The sequence below is a fragment of the Arachis ipaensis genome, chromosome B10 (assembly GCF_000816755.2).
Source record: "Arachis ipaensis cultivar K30076 chromosome B10, Araip1.1, whole genome shotgun sequence".
NCBI lineage: Eukaryota > Viridiplantae > Streptophyta > Magnoliopsida > Fabales > Fabaceae > Arachis > Arachis ipaensis.
Genome location: NC_029794.2, coordinates 13,995,541 through 14,001,384, shown reverse-complemented (window position 1 = coordinate 14,001,384; position 5,844 = coordinate 13,995,541).

Here is a 5,844-nt window from a genome sequence, read left to right as displayed (position 1 = left end):
CTTAGCACGGAAAAATTTATAAAAGTAAAATATATATATATATATATATATATGTTTGGATATTTTAAAAAAAATACAAAATAATTATGTTAAAAAATTTATAAAATTATTATCAAAATCAAAGTTTAAATTAAAAATAGTGAGTAATAATTATTTTACACTTTTTTTTTAAGTAAAATAATTATATATTGATACAAAATTTAAAATAAAATTAAAATATTTATATTAGAATCCTATTTTTTCAAAGGCTTCTCTGTAAACAACATTGATGGTTGAATTTGCAGACATTCCTACGTAATTCATAAGTAAAATTTTTAAACATCTCTTACTCTTAACTCTTGAAAGTGCCACATATAGTTGGCCATGTGTAAAAATTGGTTTGGGCAAGTACAATCCAACATGAGATAAAGTTTGTCCTTGAGACTTATTAATTGTCATGGCAAACGATACTACTATGAGAAACTATCTTTGTTGGAATCTAACTGGGACGATTTCATTTGTTGGTACCATATTCATTATTGGAATCAAAGCAATATGACCAACATTGTTACCCGTTAAGACTTCACATTCTATGACATGATTTCTAAGCTTCCTAACTTGTAGCCTTATACCATTACAAAGACCACTGGATTGGTCAATAATCCTCAGTAACATCACTGAAACACCAACCTTGAGTATTAATTTATGTGGAGGCAAACCAGAGCAATTTATGCTATTCAGTAATTTAGGACTATAGAGATCTAGTTGACTCTCCATATTCCCTTCATCCATACAAATCGAATCCGAACTGAGATATAATTTTCTCCCTCCAGGAATGATAGCCATCAGATGGTTGTTGACCTCTTCAATGATGTCCAACGTGGGAGCCAGTATATTTCTTGCTTTGAAAAATCCTTTGGGGACATGTCATCCAAAATATTTGGATAAGAAAAATGAACCAACTCATCAAATGCCTGGTTCGAAGAAGGAATAACAATATCTTCTAGAAGACATATCTCAGATTCACCATCCATATTGTCACATATTAGACCATCACAAACTTTCAATAACCACTCACCAAATTGCTTTGTCTCATCTTGATCTGAAGTAGTCGTTCCTATAGAGAGTCTCATATTTTTTGTTAGTTTGAGCACCTGACAAAATTTTCAAAGGTAAGACAAATCACGGTTGAATGAACAATATCTTGTCTCAATCCTCGTGAAATGACAGAAAGAATTTGTCTAAAGTCTCCACCTAGTACAACCACTTTTTCTCCAAAGGACAAATCTTTGTTATATGTTGGAGAAAACCTCATGATATCACATAAGCATTTATCAAGCACTTCATAGTAGTACCTACTAACCATTAGAGCCTCATCCCAAATTATAAGTTTAGCTTTCAACAACAGTATTGCTTAAGGGGAACCAGGTTTGATGTTACATACAGAATCCTCAATTATATTTAGCAGTATTTTGAACCTTGAGTGTGCCGTTCTTCCATTGGGAATAAGTAAAGATGCAATATCACTTGAAGCAATGTTTAACAAAATGTCACCCTTGAGCGAATCTCAGTAGACATAAGGTTTCAAAGAAATTTTTCCAGTACCCCATGACCATACACAAAAAAAACCCTTCATCACAATACATAGGTAATGCTGCCAACAATATCTCAACGTATCTAGTGACTCTCTATAATAATATCTCTATCTTTGCTTAGTTGTTCGACATCGTCAACAATCAATTCAGTCACTTTAGATGCAGATGGCAAGTTGTATGTCTTGCCATCTGTGGTCCTTTTACTAATCAACTTAAGCTTTATGTTTGTGCAATTTTTCTGTTGGTACCTATTTCTTGCATAGCAAAAATTTTTTGCCAAACTATTATATTTATCTAGCATGTTTCTTAATATTGCCACAATTTTCTTATCCCGCTCATTTATAGCTTCATTGAAACTGTACACACACAAAAAAACACACAATAAATTTTATGTTATTTTCTCTCACAGATAAAAAATAACTAAAATATTTGATTGATTGCATGAAAATTACCGAAGTGTGCGTATCTGATTATCAATCTCATTTTCTGTGTCATAGATATATAGTTGGGCAAATATTGGTCGCAGACTATCCGAAGGAAGTAAGCTACCAATGCTATGGTAGTTTTGACCCCCAGACTTAAAAATTGGAGAAGCAGTCCCATTGTTCACCCCACGGTTAATTTTTTCGGCCATTGATGTAAAACAAAACATTGAATTAAATGCCCTTATATTTTTTAAGAAATGAATACTTCTTTGATCTCCTCCAGTATGAAGCTGAATGAGCTCATCAGGTGGCACAAAAAGTAGAGGAAGCTCGATCTTTTCTTCCATACGACATAATGAAAACTTTGGTTGGGGCAACTGTTTGAATTTAGCAAGCCTTTTTTTAGACCACATCCATGCTTTACAGTGTTGACATTGATAAATAGGATTTTCTATATCCCACACATCTGCCGAATGAACTCTCTTTAGATACTCAGTTGTCATACCGATGCAATTTAGTCCATTATGTACACAAAGATGCAAATAAATATATAGATAAAATTTTTACATATCGTCTAAAATTTCTGAGCATGGTATAAATTTATCTTCTATATTCACATCCGACATTGAATCATCATCACCATTCAAATGGTTTCAACAGCAGAAACCACATACATTGAACCCTTTCACCATCTCAATACAGGTCCGTCCGAATAGAGCTGTGACCTCCTTATCGAACACAACAAAAGTTGTTGTAGCAGTACCATAAAAAATCAACAAATTCAATTTATACTTGCTTTTTTTATTTAAAAACATCAATTAACACTTGGCATGTCACCCTTTAGTTACAATAAAATCATAAAAATTATATTCAACATAATTTAGTCTAGCAGAGGAGACTTTAGTATAAAATTGTTGTAGGTATATGAATTTTTTCTATGTACTCTATCACATTTTGCCAATTTTTCTTTTTGTGGATAGACGATATTTTCATCAATCAAAGCAGTTTTTGTTTTTAATAAATTATTCTCTTATTGTCTTCTAATTGTTGGTATTAAGCTAGATATTGCTAAATAAATTAAAAAGAGACATAATCAATTATATAACTATATTACTTTTTTATGAAAAGATTGCACAAATAAGTCCAATTAGAGTCGTACCTATCAACCACATTATTCACGTCCTTATTACAGTCATCGCATAAGTATGTATCCGCATTAGCTTCTGCCTTCACGCTGCAAACACAATATTTATACCAACAACTTAGAACGGGTTCAACATTAAGAACAGTGGCCAGAATAACATAGAATCCAACCTACATAGGAACAGTTTGAAAGTAAAAAAAAAAACAAACAATGAACCAAACATAAAAAAAAGTAGTTTTCTATAAGACACTCGCATCCGCAGCCACATGTAATTTCTTTATTATCTTCCTCTCAGTGGAATATAAAACTTCATCTTCGTTAACATACCCCGGTTTGCCATAAAGTACAGACACGTACTGCGAGATCTCTCTATACTACACGCTATTTATCAATCACAACGCCATAAAAATACAGTCAATATGCACAACCATAAATAATTCACAATATTGGTACAATACTTTTTTCGAAGCATCATAGCCTCAGGAACATCTGAATTTATCATGAGCCTGGTACCATACATAATGTTCTGTAAAATATTGGTACCTATGTACAATAATCATTGCTTAAATGAGTTGTACAATTATACATGACAGAAAAATTATCGAAAAAAAAGTAACCAGAAGTGTCCTTAGATTTAAAACAACTATAATCTACTCTGAACCTAATTAATTAGTAAAATTTTTTATTCTAGCAATGAGCTATACAAAAAATATTTATTGTAAATATAAAATAATAAAAAGTATTATATAATAACAAAAATATAGCTTGTAATTATATATTAATTAATTAATTCTTGAGTAATTCAACATAGAATTTACAATAAAAAAAACTGGTGATACAATTTATCCACGTGTATATAATAATATTTTTTATTACTTCAAATTTTAATTTCTAGAATGCTAGCCATTTGCCGGAATGGTTATTACTGTTTTCTATAATTTCACTTGTAATTTCACATGATCAAAAGTATAAAAACACAAAATATAATACTTATAATTTTGCTTCCATCACATGTAGTATCACACTCTAAAATTTAAAAACAAAAAAAATTATTATTATATATAACATCACACTATAAAATTTTAAAACTAAAAGTATCTATTGAATTGCATCCCAATAATTAGTAGAAATTGCTACAATAAGATATAACCATTCGATAGTGGTCTAATCTTCACATACCTCGAAAATTCTTTACTCTTGCAAATTAAAAAATAACTACCAGTAGCTGTTGCTCACCCACTGCCACAAGACCTTTGATCCGGTCTACCATCTCTCCAATAACAGTAATATTAAGCTTTAAACTGGAGAGAAAATATAAATTATTTAGAAAATAAAAAAATTGTTTATATAAACATATTAAGTGCTGAGTAAAGGCATCGAAAAAATGCCCCCGTCATTCTCAATATGAATGACCAACATGTCAATAAATTTTTTATCCTTCACATATTTCCTCTCACCTTCTACACCGGTCATAACTCCAACAACGTCTAAAATAAATATCAAATAGAAGATTGTGCACAAATCACCTGTCTTAGTGATATTTTATCATAAAAACAAAAGAAAAATCAACTTATGTACTTGTCATAAATCATACACTTACCAACCAAAAAAGGATATTGAGGAGAGTATCCCATAATTTTTCTAAAAGGGACTAACTTAATACCATATAACGGTATTGCATCACAGAAAGAGAGTAAGATATAGTAATTCTTTTTTGAAAAAATAATCGAAAATGATGTGATGTTGTGCGGTACAATCCACAGTTGTTGCCAACTCTAAAGTATGTAAAAACATACACAACTCTCTCCAATATCAATGATTCGAACACAGATATCAGATCCTTACCTACAGAAGTATACATAGTTGTTTTCTATTTTTTCACGAAGCAAAATATTTTATTATTCACTTTCTACACACAGTACCAATAAGGTCCAACTAAATAAACAAACAAAATTTATATAAAATATTTCTTTCAACAAAAATAACTGAATAAATTAAAAATATAGTTTAATTCCAAAATATTAAGTATTAAGTATTAACTAACAGATTTATATTCACCCAAAAGGAAGAATATACATATAATGGATTCAAATATTTAATACTTTAATGTATACTATCATTATATTTTATACAAAAAAATTAATTATGTATTAACACAATAATTAAAATATTTAATTTAAAATGACTAATTTTATTGTTTATTAACTTTCACTTGAGTATAAAATTTTTGTACTTGACTTTTTTTCACACAACTCATATGAAAAACAGGTTGAGAAAACTTTTGATTTATTTTTTTAACCATAGATATTAAAAAAAAAATTATGATGACAATCATGCATCAGAATTAAATGTTATGTAGAAGAGGGTTAAGACCATCTCCAGTAGGGAACTCATCCAAGTTCCTATTTATGGCCCATCTGTCATAAAAAAGTAACTCCACATCAGCTTTTGCGTCATAAACAATAAATAGGAACTCAAAGCATCTCTCTCTTCTCCATTAGGAGGAACTAAGTTTAGTCCCTATTGTGGTCCCACTTAATTAATTAATTAAAATACTTAAAATTAATTAAATTAATTTTTTTCAATAATATTATTTAAATTTATAAATTTAAAAATAATTCATTATTAAAAGATATTAATATTAAATAAATTCATATATAATAATAATAATACACAATATATAATTCGAGATATTCGAGAT